An 18,939-nucleotide genomic window follows, 5' to 3' on the forward strand; every position below is an offset into this window, starting at 1 on the left:
CACAGTTTCCCTACAGCATTTTTTTCTGGCTTCGATGTTATCTGCGTGGCGTTAACGACAATATGGGCTCATTTAGCTTGTTTATCACTCTTTATATCGGAGATGAGAGGGAGGAGCTCTTCTTGGTTGGGATTAGTGTTCAGTTACAACAGAAAAAACGGTTCTGAGCACTATGGGACTTAACATCTGAGGTCATCAGTCCCCTAGACTTAGAACTACTTAAACCTAACTAACCTAAGGACATCACACACATCCACGCCCGAGGCAGGATTCGAACCCGCGACCGTAGCAGCAGCGCGGTTCCCTACACGAGCGCCTAGAACCGCTCGGCCACAAGGCCGGCAGTTACAACATATTGACATTTCTCGTGGAGTTGGCAGGACTGATATAGTGAAGAAGGAAATTATTTCATTTAGTCAGTTCGTTTATTGTTCTAATCAACACTTTTATTTTTATTGAGGTGTCAGACCAAACCCCTCAATAGATTGTCATATACTTTCAATGATCACTAGGTAGGACCTTTATCAATGACGAGTGATTTCAAATCCACTCGGTCTGCCAACTATTAGCCACTTGGCCTAAGTCATAAATCATCAACACTTGAAATAATTCACTATTAGTCAAGGGCCACTTGCCCTATAGTACAGCAGTTGAGTCCCATAGTGCTCAGAGCCATTTGAACCATTTGACCCCTATAGTACAAGAGACAAGTACTAACCTGTAACTTGTTCCTTCTGTGCACTGAAATTCCTCTAACTTAGTTCTTTGAGACAGACACAGGCAGTCTCTGTTCAATACTATTCCAATGAATACTGAAAATTGCTACTTAGCTTGCAGCTGCCGTGTGTTCACCAGAGTCTATCGCTGTATTTTCGTAACTAAAGTTTCTGGTTCTGCTTCAGGTGCTGCTGAGGAGCGTCACTCCGGCTGCTCGCATTACTCACTGAATTGCTACTCCACTTTAACCTGCCCATCGATGAGCTTGTGTTCCATTCAACACTGATTATGGGTGCAAATGGCCCTCTGCAAGATCTGCCGGAAGCTTTCGTTGGAAGCTTTTCTAGACACGAGGCCGGCTTAATGTAAGACTAACATTCTAGCTTCCACTAGAAATTTGTCCATTACATGCATCAGACGATTCCCACTAACGCCTGTGACCCTCACCTCTTTGGCGTGCCGTCAAGAATAATCCTCACTGCTGTGTTTGTTCAGCCGCTCAGAGGCTAACAGCTTGCGGCTGTCTCGGGACTTGTTATCTCATCCTGTTCGTCACTCGTCTGTTCCATACGCTTGAAACCCTGTGTCCGCTTGTAGTTATGATCTAACATGGAACTTGATGTGACATGGAACATTTTTTGATCCGACATGTAATTAAAATTACTAACATTTTCCACGGTCATGATATATGTGGTAAAATGAGTGAAACGAAAGAGAGAGAGTTTAATTTTTCTCGGCAGTAACATGTTAGTGAGGGGTTTGAGACTCTCCCGTTGTAGCATGATTAAACTCTCAGAGAGCTTGTATTACATCACCAGTATTTGTTGTTGAGAAGTTTAAGATTTTTAGAGTGCAGCCTGTGATGTAAACCGTGTGATATTTCAACGAGGCAGCTGCTCTTCTCCTTCGGGTGCGACTGTGGGAGTCGTAGTGCCTCTTCAGTTTATACGCTAGCTGATCAGAAAGAAGCAGCCGACAGGGGGAGGGACGAGTTGCAGTGGACGCTCCAGTCCGTGTTGCTCTGCGCCTTCGCCGGTCGTAGGCCGCAGACATCGGCATGAGCACCCGAGCAGGTGTGCGGCCTAGCGGTCGGTGTACCGTGCCTCAGATCTGCTGTTCTCGTTGGAAGTCACAGACTCTCTCCAACACCAGCACCAGTCTGGTGTGCTAGCACATAAACACAGTGGCTAGAAATCATTGCTACGGTGATGAGCTGTGTTTGTTGGGCAAATGCTGCGGACAGATCCTGTGTAAGTCATAGATGTAACCACGGTATCTGAGAAATCCGTTCCCGACAGATTTGTACAGTAAATATGACAGCCCTGGCGAGTTAAATGACTCTGAGTGTGGGGTGTTACGCAATGCAAAGCGCAACGGTAATAGCATGTGGCAAGTTAATCTAAAATTCGGGTTTCTCAAGTCAACAGTGTCTAGGGTGGAACTTCAATACAGTAAAACCACCGGTTCCACAGCCACAAACCGCAGCACACAGCAGCAAAGTTTTTGAAGAATGGACGTCACGTCGCATCCGCCAAACCACACCACGAGGGAATCGGCCTCTGCTGCGAACCAAATTTAGTTGGGGAACTTCAGGAACCTGTTTCTGCCAGCATTATACGAAGACAAATGCATCGCGTAGGCTGCAGCAGACGATGACCGACATCACGCTCAGTGCCTTCCCTTTGGTTCGCAGTTTCCACGACAGAATCTTACTCAACACGCGAGAACTTTTAATGATAAATGGTACTGTTATGGAACGAATTACCTGAAACTTAGGAACCGATCATATTGATCATTTTCTAATACATCCACGATTTATGGGAAAGAAAACTTACGCAGAACTCGACATTGTACACTTTTCGTAGTATTGTGTGGTAGGTCTCGTCGATCTACGTCCGCAGAGCGCAGATATTTAGTGATAGTGGAGGCTATATGAGCACTTAAATGTGGATGCCCAGCAGAAATGTGATTCTTGAACTTCCTTCATATTCCTAAAGGCGCTCTCCTAAATTCGCTTGTAATATTTCTGGTGTTTCCTTCTTATGTAACTTAAATGTGAATCCTGACGGTCTCTTTGCCATTTCTACCTTTTTCTGTATGCGAGTACTGAAGATATGTTTCCGTATTATCCTTGCTTGTGTCCGCGTACACATAAGATACCATCTTATGTGTGTTGCGTTATATTCATATTAACCTCTTGCATATTACGAGGGTAATCCGAAAAGTAAGGTCTCCTATTTTTTTATAAGTACATATACCTGTTTGTTTCTACAATGGTTTACATCAGTTTACAGCTTGAACATTTAACTACTTTTTGACATAATCACCATTTCTGTCGATGCATTTTTGTAGACGCTGTGGCAGTTTTTGTATGCCCATGTCATACCAGCTCGCCGCCATGATTATCAGAAAGTTATTAACCTCTTCTTTCAGCTCGTCGTCGGAGATGAATCGCTTTCCGGCTAAATGTTCCTTTAACTTAGGGAACAGGTGATAGTCACTGGGCACCAAGTCATTTCTATAGGGTGGGTAGGTGATTATGTTCCATTGCAGTAGAGCAACGGTTTGCTGAGCGATGTGTGGGCGAGCGTTGTCATGGAGAACGTGTACGCGCTTGCTCATCATTCCTCTTCTCCGGTTCTGAATTTCCCGTTTGAGTTTTTTCAGAGTCTCGCTGTATGGCGTGATAGTTGCTTAGTCTCAGGTGTAAAGTGGTATGCCCAGGTTTCGTCACCTGTGACAATTGAGTCCAGCAAGATGTCCTGTTCGGCTGTAAGACGGTGAAGAAATGCGCGGGAAGCATCAACTCGTTGCCGCATTTGGTTCTGTCAGCATGCGTGGCACCCATCTTGCGCACACCTTCCGGTAGTTCAATGCTTCGGTTAACATTCTGTGAGCGGTGCTTCGGGGAACCTCAGGAACCAACGTGCAGAGATCATCCAGGATGATCCGCCGATCTTCACACATGCTTTGCTGAACCTTCAACACTGTCTCCTCAAAAATTGACGGTCCCCCGCTCCTTTGTTCGTCGTGAATTTCGGTCCGACCAGCTGCAAACTCTCTACACCACTTATGAACATTTTTGACATCCATGCACGACTCACCATACACTTCCGTCAATTGTCGATGGATTTCAATCGGTGCAGTGCCCTTTGCGTTCAAAAACCGAATAACTGTGCGCAATTCGCACTTGGCGGTAACATCCAACGGGACCTCCATTCTCAGTGGCTGCCAAGCCAAGACTGAGCGCCTCAGCGCGGCGTGCGCATGTTTAGACACAGCGCGTGAAGCACTCTTCATAACAATGTGACCAACTGCCATACAAACGGAGTTCTGTACTTATAAAAAAATAGGAGATCTTACTTTTGGGATTACCCCCGTATGTACCTTAATTAATGCATAAAACGTGGAACAGTACTACATGCCGGATAAAAGCAGAAGAAATAACCTTATGAATTGAATACGTTTAGTAAAGAAAAAATACACCCTACAGGATCACAAAGCTCATTTCTTCTGAAGGCAAGGATAGGTACACGTCTTCCCCTAACTTGAGAATAACAAGGAAACTGAAGACAGACTCCTCCACTCAGTGGACGAAGGGAAAATTATTCAGAATTAATAACTGGACAATATTCATTCTTGTTCAATGATGCATGCAATGTACAGACGGTAAAACTTCCCATGGGAACACTGGTAACCTATGAGTTGGCAAACCCACGAACAGCAAGGAACACTTGATGTCCTCAAACATAAATCAGACGAAAAAATTACAAGATTTCCCACAGGTTCAGATGAAGACGAAATGCTTACTTGACGGATTAGCCTCCTGAGCGAACAAATAGCTTAGACGCCTAATGGACATTATGTGCCAACTTTACAAATGAAAAATTAAAGGATGTGATCACTATGTGTCTCGGACTTAGCAATTCAAGCAACAACAACAAATCTGATACTAGATTTTCAGAAGAGATGTAATAAAAAAGAAGCTGGTATTAGTTACATGTAACACAGAAAGTGAGACACACTAAAGCAAAGGGAACAACTAACAGAAAGTAAACAGCATACGAGATGCGACAATAAAGTAATGAGACTGATTTTCTTTGCAAGATGTGGCAACGCTGCAGGCTTGCATAGGCACAATACCTTTGACCTTGGTCTATAAGCTGCTTCTAGCCCAAGCAGCACATCGATGCAACTGCTGAGTCATGAGTTGTTTGTGTCTCTCGTCACGGAAATGGAACCACATAACATTGCGCAACGGTATGCCATTTCTTTTTGCGTGTAATTGGGTGAAAACGGGACGACAACTTAAGGTAAGCTTCAGAAGGCTTTTGGAGAGGAGTTTATGTCAAGAGTTAAGGTTTTTGTTGACATTAAATGTTTAGTGAAAGCATCACGATTGTTGAACATAAAGACCGCAGTGGACGACCATGAATGTCACAGACGGATGTCAACTTGGCCAGGGTGCATGAACTCGTACGATCTGATCGTAGATTATCCGTGCAAATGATTCCAGAAGAACTGAACATCAATCGAGAAACGGTTCGTCTAATAATAACTGAAGATCTTGGTATGAGAAAGATTTGTGTAAAAATGGTCCCCCAAAATCTCACACCATACCAGCGAGAAACACTGAACAATGAGGTAGCCGATCTGTTTGTTGAGTCATGTTATCACTGGTGATGAAAGTTGGTTTTTTCAGTTCGACCCAGAGACAAAACGCCAAACTTCGCAATGGTGCTCAAACGGATCACCCAGACCAAAAAAAGCTCGCATGTCAAAGTCAAAAGTGAAATGTATGGTTGTGTGCTTCTATGATTCCAAGGGAATTGTTCATAAAGAGTGGGTCCCTCCTGGACAAACAGTTAACCAATATTACTACAAAGAAATTTTAGAAAAACTTCGTAAAAGAGTTCTTTGTGTCCATGCCAACATTGCTGATAATTGGATTCTGCATTATGATAATGCGCCACCCATATTGCTCTGTCAGTACAGCAATTTTTAACCCCAAAACAAATTTCAGTACTACCCCAAACACCTTATTCACCAGGTGTGGCTCCTTGCGACTTTTTTCTATTTCCAAGAGTCAAAACGGCGGTCAAGGAACCCCATTTTCAAACAACACAAGAGGTCCAAAAATCTGTGACGAAGATCTTGGAGGATATTACAGAAAATGAGTTCCAGAAATGTTACCTTCAATGGCAGAAGCGCTGGAAAAGTATGTGCAATCAGAAGCGAACTACTTTGAAGAAGACAACACTAAACTTGACTAAAACGGTAAGCAACAGTTTTTTTCACATCAGTCTCCTTAGTTTATTGTTACACGCCGTATTTACAAAAACAGAGAGCAATTGACATAGCATAAAAACAAAGTACAAATTTGTGAGTGAATCAGTCTATGTATTAGTGAAAACCACATAAAAAATCCTACAATAGATTTTAAGATTGGCTAGGAACATACATACAGAAGTGGCTACAAAGCAAATTAGTTTGTGTGTGTATAGATGATTAAGTCTGAATTTGTAGTCAAAACAGAACCAGCAGTTAATGCAAAAGTCACAGCCAGTTGTTAATTAGCTTCATTCAATCTGCAAACGAACTGGGATTTTAATGACCTGTTTCTCGATCTTCGTGCATTATGACCTCGCCATTAATTTGTCCAACAAGCTAGTTAACGTTAATGCTGAAAAAAAATAATTGTAAGAAAGGAACGACATTATATTGTGCACTGATAGAAAATAACTCGCACAAGCTCCAAGAAGAGTGCCACTTCAAAGAGATGGATGTTGAAACTTCTTCTGCTAACGAACATATGCAAAGATCATAAGCACTGCGTACATTTGCTGCATGAATCTGATGATACTATTATTATTATTATTATTATTATTATTATTATTGTGTTGTCTTTTTGTTATTAGGCTTCGTTTCAGCATTTATTATTGATTTATGCTCTAAATTTAGTGGTTATGCAAGACTTAATAATGCAAAATAGTAACAGCTGCATCATAGTCTTGTAAATCATCGCTTTTCATGGAATTGCTTCTGACTTTTTGTTCCTAATTGATGTACGTGATCTTTCGTTACTCCTATGTCGCACAAATTTTGATACTATAGAAATATTCGAAAAGCCCTACTTAAGGAAACCTGTTACATTCAACACAACATGCTATAACATCAGAACAGTTTATTTAGAAATCGCTGGGGAAAGATAAGACAACCTTGTCATCTGATACCTAAAAGACAATAATACACAACCTCATCTGAGAAGAATAAGCCACAAAAGAACAAGAACTAGCCATGATTTCAGTGAAAAGGGTTCTGAGATAAAAATCTTTTTAATGACTTTGAGAGGCACTTGCAAGTTTAGATACAAGTAATTTATTGTAAAGGATGAATTTTTAATATATAACGTGTTTAAATTAGATTAAAAAAGCATAAAATAATTTCCCTAGCGCCATACTGATTCCTAATGCCAAACAAATACTCCTGAAAATCTATGAATCTGAATTTTTAATAACCATGATAATACTTGTAAGGGTTATAACGAAAAACGTGGGGACATGCAATATAAAATTGATGAATGGTAGTTCATCTGCTAATTATTAGTTATTGCAAGCTTTCCACATTTATCGATATGGATCTTATTAGTTTCCCATAGCTATTAAATTCATAACCACATACTTTTACGGCTATCTGCGTGGTTTTAGGAATCTGTATGGTGTGAGGAGACATTTTTCGACACTTTTTAGTCCAATTTAAAAATGTTGGATACCAAAAATTGAATTTTATTTCAGTAACTATTTCCCACTTTTTAGTCTCTTATGTATGAAACTTTTCAATCGATTTCGAACATTTTAATGAAATTACAACAAAGATATGTTGCAAATTTCAGGTTTATTTCAATTTCCCTTCATCTCGCTCTATTAGTATATTACTGCTACTTATGTATGGCTCGAGAAAAGACCATGAATGTACGAATGAGAGAGATGGGAGGTCACAGAGATGTCTATAAGCAATCGTTCTTCATTTTCTTTGGCCGGAACAGGAAAACTGGGAAACAGCAGTGGTATACAAAATATCCTCCGCTAGACGCCAGATAAGAAAGTGAATTAATACTCAATTTTCATCCTTTTGTGAACTATATATAAAATTTTAATTCTCTAGATCATTGGGAACTTGATTTAAAATTTATTGCAAATTTTGTACCTGACAGACAGAGAAAGTGACCTCCATTTCTTACTCTACTCTCTCTGTGGAGCCGTCCCTGTACACTTGCCTACCGCCCAGAACGTATTCTGATACCACCTGAACAATACGCCTGTCCTACAGGACAGGCGAAATGTCATACATTACTAACCATTTTCACACCTATCCCAAATGACCAGATGGACAAGAAATCGAGTTAATATTACATTGTTATTCAGTTGACAGCTATGTTTAAAATATCAAGTCCCTATCTTATTAGGAAGTTAGTTTAAAATCATTTCCAAAATTTCTACCGAACAAACAGAGAAGAAGGCTACCTAATAAAAACATGCAAAGTAATTCGATGTCAGTCATAGAATTAATAATTGCAGACAATGAAGGGAAAATGTAGAATACTTCTGTGATTAACTTGAAATGGAGGAAAAGTAATTACCAAATGACACACAGAATATAAACAGAGAAAATCAACCAAACAAGGAGCACAACATAAACACATACAAACTAAAAAAGGCGAAATCTGTAGCAGGAATATTCCAAAGGACTAAGAACAGGAGTAACAAAGTAGCAGCAGCGACTGACCATTTGTTCCAGTAACTATTTCAGCGATCCTGTAATGGTCTGCGATCTGTTTAATCATGCATGAAAACAAACACACGTTGTAGCTAGATGGAGAATATGAAACATATCGTTTAAAAATGGAGATTGATTCGAGTTCTGCAAGTATGTATCATTTTATATGATGTGTAATTCGATACAATGCTGTACGAAATCTGTGCAGTCTGCAAAATGCTGAAAAGATCGCTGAGGGAGAAGTCGTTGACTGGATGCAGAATGACTTCATTAACCAAGATTACGAGTTTCTGCCAATGCTGTCATCAAATATCTGTTAAAATAAAATAAATCACATAACTAAATACGAAATAGATGTGGGTTACAAGACCAACATACGAATACAGTACAATTAAAAACATTCCAATCCTAAGACTATGCGTATTCTGGAACCTCAAGTAACAAATGCGCATAACATGCTGCAGTGGCAACAAAGGTGAACAGATTGATATTCGAGTCCCTTACTTGTTACAGGAATTCTTCTGTAGCTGGGGTAGGTGACCACTCAGGTTTCACACAAATTGCAGTTGCGGAAAAGTCATGATAGCACAATTTCTTATTAAATGTCACACATTTCGAAAAATCGTTTTAGATATAAAATGTGGAACAAAGTACAGAAGGTATGAAAAAGTAACACATACAAGCATAATACTGGATTGTGACACTGTGAGTACAGTTATTTCAGTATGCATATGTAGACCTAGTTGTAGGCACGACAAACTGAACACATGGACTGTATATGGTAATAAAGTTCTCATTTGATAAAGACTACGTTTGGTAGCACAGTTGTCAGTTCAATGAATGCAAGTGTGAATGTGACAATAACGTACTAAACTGTCAAACACTTAAACTACGCTGACATATGGCGTTAGCATTAACTATAGACAATTCACGTCGACGATTAAATACACTTTCTCTGCAAAACAAGATACAACTTTTACGAAACCAGACATTTTAAATTCTATCGTTGGATAAAAGTTAAATGATAATAAAATACTCATCGAAATGCAACAGTGACACAGATAAAAGTTAAATGACAATAAAATCATCGAAATATAACAGTAACACAGTAACACTTGACTAACTATGTGTCATTTACATAGGATGTCAGTTGTGACGTGTTGCTACTCCAATAAGTAAACTAATAAACGAAGTTAGGAAATATAGGCAATAAAAGTAGTAATATATGACATAACATGAGAAGAATATGTATTATTCGTTAAACAGCTTTATGAATGTAAAATACAGATGTAGAAGTTCATGTATGATACGCACAATTGATCCTAAGTACGCCTGGACAATGGTAAATAAATGTAAAATATTGCAATATTTCTTTATGAAATTGGGAAACGTGAATAGATTAATCCAGGCGGCAGTAACAATGTTTTTTTACCAACTGCTAAGTAATTGGATTATTTACAAAAAGAAAGATCAGTACTGTTTAAATTGTTTGTGTAGTATAGATTAGAAAATAGCTGAAGTGCAATTATCATTAGCGAACGCGACATGGTAGAGAATTCCAGGTTACATAAACAGGTACAATAATGAGGCCAAAACTGTAAACTGTCAAGTTGAAGCCGTTCATATAAGTACAATGTTATGATACTAACTTTGATCACATTCCGCATTGTATGTATGCATTTATCACCAACGTGTAACAGATAAAACGAAGTGGTGGGTGGAGCACCGACACTGTGAAGTACTCCAGAGGATGGTCATAATCATACTGTGCGCGCCAGGCGGGACAGATATTTATATTAGCGACGTGCACTGAGAGTGGCACTATCACTTTGTGTGAAATGAATGTATGGGGAAAAGCTGATGCTGTTTGATGAATAGAGACTAATATCTATTTTTCTCATGTTATGTCTTATATATTACGTTTTATCGCATACGTTTTCTCACTTCATTTATTACTTTACTATTGGTGTAGCAACGCGTATTAAAACTGATATCACGGCTATCTGAATCTTATGTAGTTAAAAAGTTGTTACCTACTGGGTTACTGTTATACTTCGACGTACATTTTATTGTCATTTAACTTTTATTTGTGTGATTGTTATATGTTTTATTATCATTAAACTCTTATACAAAGACAGAATTTAAAGTATATTCTTTCATAAAAGTTATTACACCTTTTTGCAGAGAAAGTAATGTTAGTACATTGACACATCGAAGTTAATTGTCTTCGGTTATTGCTTATGCCATCACCCGGTATGGTTTACGTCTGTGGTAATTTAATATTCTACAACTACTCCATTTAACACCTGCATTCCTTAAATTGACAACTGTACTATCATATAAAGCCTTTATGAAATGAGAACACTATTGCTATATACAATCTATGTACTGAGTCTAATGCTAGTTCTACATGTAAATATTGAAATAAGTGCGCATATAACTTTTGTCAGGACTATGCATTGTACTTGTATATGTTACTTATTTTTCATAATTTCTGTAGATTGTCCCACACCTTATGTTCACTGAAGCTTTAACGAAACGAGTAACATATAATAATGATTTTTGCGATAAAACGTTTTCCATAATGGTAATTCGTGATAAATCCTGTCCATATTACGAAGGTATAAATTTTGAACACCACATGGCGTTGCAAATGTGGGCATGGCGCTCTACAGTGCCATCAAAAGACCTACACACGACTTACAAACAGCATTAAACCAAGATAATACAACGAAATTTACAATGAAACTGAGAAAAGTTTACAGAAGGTAAGATAATGCTAGAACAGTTACACAGTATAATTCAAAGCATTCTCGGTTTGTGAATTTTGTGTCGGATTAACGACTGCCGGTAAACTTCTATATGAGTTCAGGTTTATCTTATTTTCCAATCATGGACATTTCACATAACGAATGTGGGCGGAAAGAATAAAGTGCCTTACCCTTCTTAGAAGGCAAGTCCTAGTAATGTTAACAGTGACGTCTCCATTACGCACACAACCTGTATTGTAGTGAATGTCGCTTCAGCTTGACGGAAGTCACTCTCTAATAACAAAGTCGTTTCGAAACGCACCGCTCTTATTTTGTCCCCTTTACCTCCCTCATTAAGGGGGGATGTAGATGAAAAATACTCACTATTTCAAAAATGCACCAAATCCACAGTTTCGGAGATATGGCAATGAAATTTTGTACAACACTTTACATGAAAGTAACACAGTTACACATTAAATCTTTTGATTATACATATTCAACTTTTTTTGAATGAAATTTGAAGTTTTATTTTCAAAAAATTATGTGTGTTCCTTTTTCTCAGAATGTATTCAAAAGATTTCTACAAAAGTTACTCTGTTTCATCTCTTTATATGTTGTAAGCTGCTCTTGTGAGATTTTTGGAACAGGTCAAATAGGAGAATTTTCATAATATTTTAATTATAATTCCACAAGTACAATTTTAAATTAATGCAAAATTCCAAGCACTTTGCCCCTTATCTCAGCTTGCAATCAGAATTTCAAAATTTGCTCTTGAGACGACGTTTATTAGGTTTACAGAAATATGTGTACAAAATGTCATAGTTCCAGCATTCATAGAATCTGAGGAAAAGGTGCACATACTTTAAAAAACAAACTTTTCCGGAAACGCAATTTAAAGTTCAATCTAACATTTTTCCTTATGTCACTTCTTCAGAAGGCACCACATTTGTATTCTGGGTCGTCTTTCCCTTCAAGATTTCTCTTCTGGTTTCTTGTTATCTGTCTTCTATCCTTTACCATGTCTTCAACTGACTTCTCAGCTGCAGAGACGCACTGTAAATCTATTTTTCTCAGGATGTCTGGAAGCCCACTCTTTCTAATACCTTCATCCTCCCGATGTTCCCATCATTAAATATAATAACTGCAACATACATTGCAATTCTGACAACTGTAGCAGATGCAAATGTGTTTTAGGGCATCGTTTCCATATGAGTGAATTTAGAGACTCATTTGGATTTTGGGTTCTGCCATGAACACACGTTTTAAGAAGTGCAGGCACGGCCAAAGATGATCTATAAAACCAAAGAGTATGTATCACGGGCTTCTAGACGTATCCCGCACACGTTTGGGTGAAAGTAATACGCAGAATCGCTGTTCACTGAGGTGGTATTGAAGTGCTGCTTCAAATCGTGGGCGTGGCAGGGAGGCCGCATCACACTTTTCAATAACTTTCAAGTACTTCGGATGCGATTTCTACATTGACACTTTGGGAACTTATTGTCCATGAGTTGTACTAACAAATAAAAAATAAATGGAAAATTGACATTTTTGGTCAATTTCACCTACGTCCTTCGTTAAACGTACTTGGTAAAGTTTGCATATAGACGAGCAATACTGAAAAGACCTGTCTAATACTACTCGTAATTTTGTAAACAAAGCTATTCGTCATTGAATAATATTTCCTTGAATTCTTCCGATGAGACTCGGTTTGATATCTATTTTTCGAATTAGCTTTGTGAGGGTTCAGGAGTCTTACTTACCATTATTTTACAGTTGCTACTGTTTTCAGTGGTTGGCTACTGATAACGTAATTGAAGAGTAATCTTGTTTATGCACAATACATTACTTTTGTTTATGTTGAAAATAAACTGCAAATTCCTGCATTTCTCTACAGTTTTCTGTTGTTTCAAGTTCGATGTATGCGGCACTATGGTTGGTGAATAACCTCACTATGTTCAATAACACTACCATAGGGCAACTCCAATGTCAGTATTTTCTCTAAAGATTTCGAAACGATACGAACTATAAATTAAGTTTTGCCTTATAGGAAATCCAGAATCCACTCATAGGGCTGGTGTAACACTTTCTGAGCGGTTCTAATTTTGTCCTCCAAACATTAGTGTGGAAAGGAAAGCCTTTTGTGCTGTTATTGTACACATCCATTTCCACATAACATTACTTCATTAGTATATAAACTGTTGATTGTCATTAGTCTTTTGTAACTTTTGTTTGTTTGTGTGTGTGTGTGTGTGTGTGTGTGTGTGTGTGTGTGTGTGTGTGTGTGTGTGTGTGTGCGCGCGCTTGTATGTGAGGGAAGGTAATAAATATTGCTGTTTAGTGAGGGTGTGTGACAACATGTAATAAATACTGCTGTCATGTGAGAAATTGTTCCCTCATAACGATAATAAATTCCAACTATTTTACCACATTTATAACAAGATAGAACTATTCTTAGGCAACACTGCCATTCATTCTCAGCAGTCTGAGGATAACGCTTTTTAAAGGAAATATTAATAGCAACCACTAAGTGAGCAGGTCTACACGTAAACATACACAGCGATCGTGGTAGGTACTAGAGCAGCCTCTCTATTTATTTGCTTGCAGCTTCGATTTCCTCCTTGGCTTAGCAAATCTCCTCAGTCTACAATAAATACTCTCTATTCCATTGATATAAATTTCAGTACAATTTTTAGTCATTACGACTCCTTACAGTATCATATCAATTAATAGCTGACAGCATACTACTTATATTAAACTAACTACTCTCACCAGTGAGGGGTTCCCATATACAGTATTTCAGTTCCAGCTGCTCGGTCTATTATATCTTCATTCTTTTTTATTTCTAGAGCAGTCAACATATTTTTATAAAATTTTGAAGGGGTTCAGTTTTTTCTTCTCTGTATTTCCCAGTACTCATGTTTCGCTTCGCTTCATTGTCTATTATCAAGACACATTAACTGGGATTTGTTCATGTCTTTTACATCAGTGTTTCGAATCAGCTGGTTTCTTATATTGAAAACAACTCGCAGACATTCTATTCTCAGAGCAGTCTTTGTATCAGTAAGCTTAACTTTAGATATCTCATTTCATTCCACTTATTGTGTCGTGACTTTCTCTCTTTTGATGACTGCCTGTGACATGTTTCATAGCTAAGCACTGAAATCTATTTCCTGTATATTTTTCACTCCTTCAACAATTTTCCACAATATAAAGCCACAATGACTGTCTTTCAATAGATCAGCATTCTTTTTCTTTTCTTTCTCTAGTCAGATACACAGTGAAGCTATATGATTAACTGGTCTCATATTTAATACCTTATGATATTGCTGAAATACTGAAAGTAAGATCATCACTCGGTCGGGAGAATGACGCCTCACGTCCGAAGATGCAGATTTAGGTTTCCCGTGTTTTCCCTAAATCGCTCCAGGTAAATACCAAGACGGTTTCTTTGAAAGGGTCGACTGATTTCCTTACCAATCTGTAAAACATTCCAAGCTTTTGCTCCTTCTCTAATGAGTTCAATGTCAAAAGGATGTTAAGTCCTGACTTTCTTCTTATTTGGAAGTCATCGACTTCAGTGCTTCAAACATTTCATAATTGAACCACTGATTACTACCCAGACTGGAGTCCTCAAATTAATGAAATGTCACTGATCTCTAAGCTGCTCCAAAAAATTGTAATGTAACACTATATTATATTAAAATTCAGGGGTGTAGACTCATTTCTTCAATTAGTAATGCTGCTGGAATTAAATAATTAAGAAAGTAAGTGAGGTTATGATTCATAATACAGGAAGCTACTGATTCATAATATTAAATCTCTTATTGGCGGTGAATACGGACTCGGCGAGCCAGACAGCTCAAGAGTAGTGGAATTAAGGACAATAATGAATCGTACATGCAGGTCGTAGGCGTCAATACGAGCTAGGCAAAAGTGCCATATGTTCTAGTAACTGAAAAAATATTCCAAATTGTAAAGGAAATCTGTGGATGTAGCCATTGAAACAAATACAATGGCACCCCAAGGAATTGGTCAACGAAATTTCATACACACGAAAGTCACTTTGACCACTCTAACTTTATTTCACTCGGAAGTATTCTTCCAAGAGAGAGTGAAAGAGAGGAGACTGACGAGAACAATGGTACATAAAAATAATAACATAGATTGCCACGATATGACGTTACCAGGAAATGAACTGAAGAACTTTTCTGGGAGAGAGATAATCTGGGAATTAATAAAAAAAAATGATCTACAATATTGGCAGAGCACAAAGGAGAACGTAACACAATTTTGGCAGTTCCAAGTATCCAGTGTGGGAGTTTCTGGGAAATCACTCTCAAGCAAATACAAAGGAATATGCAACTAAAATGGTGCGTGGGTTTCCGCTGCCGATATTAATTAGTACAAAACGTTTAGAGAGATATTGCCACACTGTCCTGTAAAATTAAATAATCTCAACATCCCGCAGAAATCTAGGAATTTCAAAGAATATATTATATTTTCTTTTGTAATTACATTGTGTTGTATGGAGAAAGATTTTATTTAGATAAACATCAACGCTGCAAGAACGTAAGTAAAGTCTAGCAAGAATATGGAGAGAACGTTAGAATTTGAGATTAAAAGGTAAAGTGGTTCCTTTCGTATTATTTAATTATGTTTTCTTTTAGTTTACTAGCTTTAATGAAAACTAAATTCAGACCAAAATGCTCATTGTTGGATATTGTAGCATTTTTCTTAAATAGAATAAGCGCATCTTCGTGGAAGGAGATTAATGTCACATGGGTCGTTCACAGAAATTAATTTTCCGAAAACCTTGCTTTTTCATAAGTACAATTAAAAGAAATAGTTTTTTACTGTTCATTCAATGTAATTGCCATAACTCTGCAAACAGTTTAAATAAAAATAACATTACGAATTATTGCACAAAGGTATCCATAAGCAGGAATATCACTTTACATTATTATTATTATCATCATGTGCACTACGAACGATGCAATCAGACACAAAAGGTCACATTTGTGGTTTTGACAAAAGATACGGCCTCCAGGAGTGGTGAAGACAGCGTGCAATGTTGTAACGTGGCTTCCATGATTTGACTACACATTATGCACTTCATTTGTTACGAAAAACTTCGGGAAGGCACAGTAAATATTAGTCGCTTGGCTATTGTAATTGATTACTTTATTTTCGTGTTAAGAGGATTAGTTGACTGATCAGTATTGTTTGTGTTCGAATGTGAGTTTACAATAGAAACATTATTTTTAGGGTCTTCCGTGGCATGATATTCACATCATTAATTAATTTCATCTCTGATCAAGTCTGCGCTAGATAATTAAAGGTCTTAGCATTTAGTTAATGTCTGGATTATTTTACCACTGCTGAGGATCGTGTTTAACATTTTAGCCGACCTCTTCAGGTCAAGTCCACAGGAAATCTGACGTAAAACAGCGACAGGGCCCTCAGAATTTGTCATTCGTAATTATGAATAATGTTGTTCAGGAGGTGCAGGACGTGTAGTGTTCGGAATTTATTTTATATAGAATGAATCTGAGGCCTTTGAAACCCAGTACAAGTATATGGCTTTTAGATAAAGCTCATATGCTTCAAACAGCATTAGCACAAGTACTGATATTCGAATACTGTATCCAACAAAGTTTAAGTTTTGTCCATGGACAGTGAACGTACTCTTGTGTTCAACATGTTTTGTCTGAGATTGAATAGTTAAGTTCTATGGAGTTCGTTAAATCACAATAGTGATTACAAAATAATCATGCACACAAATAGTGTAAAAATGGTTCTCTTCGTTTGTGGAAAAGATGATTTGAGTTTTACAGGAGTCTCACACGTTTGTTAAGCTATGAAAAAAGTAATTCATGTTAGTATGTATGTCAAAGCAATTGGTTTGAAAAATTTGGACTTTTGGATGGTAGGTCTCGATGTAGACCTTCCATGTTGAGATGAATGGGACTCTGGGTAGGAAGGAAATGCAGGTTGTCGACAATAGGACCCATCATAGAGGATAGGGATCTAGACAACCGGGCCAATGAAGTGGTAGGTGATCATGGGCCTCACGACAGTTTAGTTTCATTTCAAGGAGACCTCAGGCAGGTCCACAGATATGGATTACATGGAAAATTTGTACGTTTGGATCGATAACATATTACACTGTTCTAAAATAATCTTATTAACACATAAACATAATTCCCATTAGAACATAAACAACTTGTTAATCATTTTGACATATTAAATAGATTCATGGTTTCATTGAGGATTAATTTTTTTTTTCTTTTAAGCTTTCAGATCTGTCTGTTCATTGTACATCGGCCTGCACCTTTTGTATGTTGGTTTAGTTACTGTCTATTATTCACGACCTGTATTGTATTTCAGAGGCAAACTTTACAGATATCATTGTACACTAGATCCATTAGGTGAGGGTCTTTGTAGGGCTAGGCTTCTAAACTGGTGCTACATGGTTTAATTCAATATGGTTACGTGCCCAGTATTCCGCTTTGGCAGTTAAGTACAGTGCAGACAGTATCGTCGGTTTCAATGAGCCTGGATCCAGTGCTATTTGCTGTTCACGCACAGTGGTCTTGTGAGGGATTGCTTCCATAAAAGAGGTCATCTGTATTGTTGGAGTTGAAATCTCTGATTGGATTACGCAAGTCAACATATTTTACAACATACTTGAATAATCCGAGTGAGAAACCACTATTTCTTCATTTATGTGCTAGACTTACATATGTCATCACTTGCTGGCATGACTCGAAGGAGGCTCTGCAGTGACGACTTTGAATTTGACTTTTCCGCAGACCTACAGTCTGTTTGGTTCCCCAACACGTGTTTTCGACTCTGCAGTTTGGAGTTTGGTAGAAGGATTTCGTGTTTTACCTAACCACCGTCGCTTTATATGTTTGTTGCCACGCCACAGTGATACTATGGGCCAGTGAAATTTGTTACTGAATGGTGCTGTTCTTGTGAGCTGCGACACGTGTGTTTTGCACCTCTTTACACCGTTGGTTGTGATGCGATGAGTGGTGTATGCAGTCTACTCGTATTACGGATTAGTTATCATTTACATATAATTACAAGAAGATAAGCACCAGAGAGCACACCGCCATGAAACTGCTTTGTGTCCCTACTGTATGCCACACTAACATGTGATTGGAATAAATGCCGGCTTGTGACTAGGTGTAGATTAATGCCTTGTTCAATTAGGTCACCTGTGGAACCGAGGGTTATGGCGTTGTGAACATTACTACCTAAAATGCTTTGTGTTTAACCACACTCTCGGTGTGACTGTTCTGTACTTACTTGTTTTTGTAAGTGTAAGGTGTTAAATCACTTCATTTCGCGCGGAACTTCTAACTTGATATCAAAATCGTTTCGTCGGATGGGCAAATGTTTCCTGGAATGGAATCGGGTTTTGAGTTTTTTAGGTTTGGTCGTTTGTTGCGCGGCCCCCGCCTTGTTCGTTTCACTTAAAAAACTAGTGCAGTATAAATATTTTATCTTCTATGGCGGATAGTCTGTGTAATACCATGGTGAAGTAGTTATACTAACCCCTGATTAGCTTAGAAGTGGCGCACCACTGTCGTTAGATGTTTAGTCTGAGTTATAGATTTCCATAATTTTTCTTTTTTCTCTTTTTTTTTTGCAGTCACTTTCAACATGTTTGACCCACAGCACACTCTTG

Source organism: Schistocerca americana, chromosome 1 (assembly GCF_021461395.2).
Source record: "Schistocerca americana isolate TAMUIC-IGC-003095 chromosome 1, iqSchAmer2.1, whole genome shotgun sequence".
Lineage (NCBI taxonomy): Eukaryota > Metazoa > Arthropoda > Insecta > Orthoptera > Acrididae > Schistocerca > Schistocerca americana.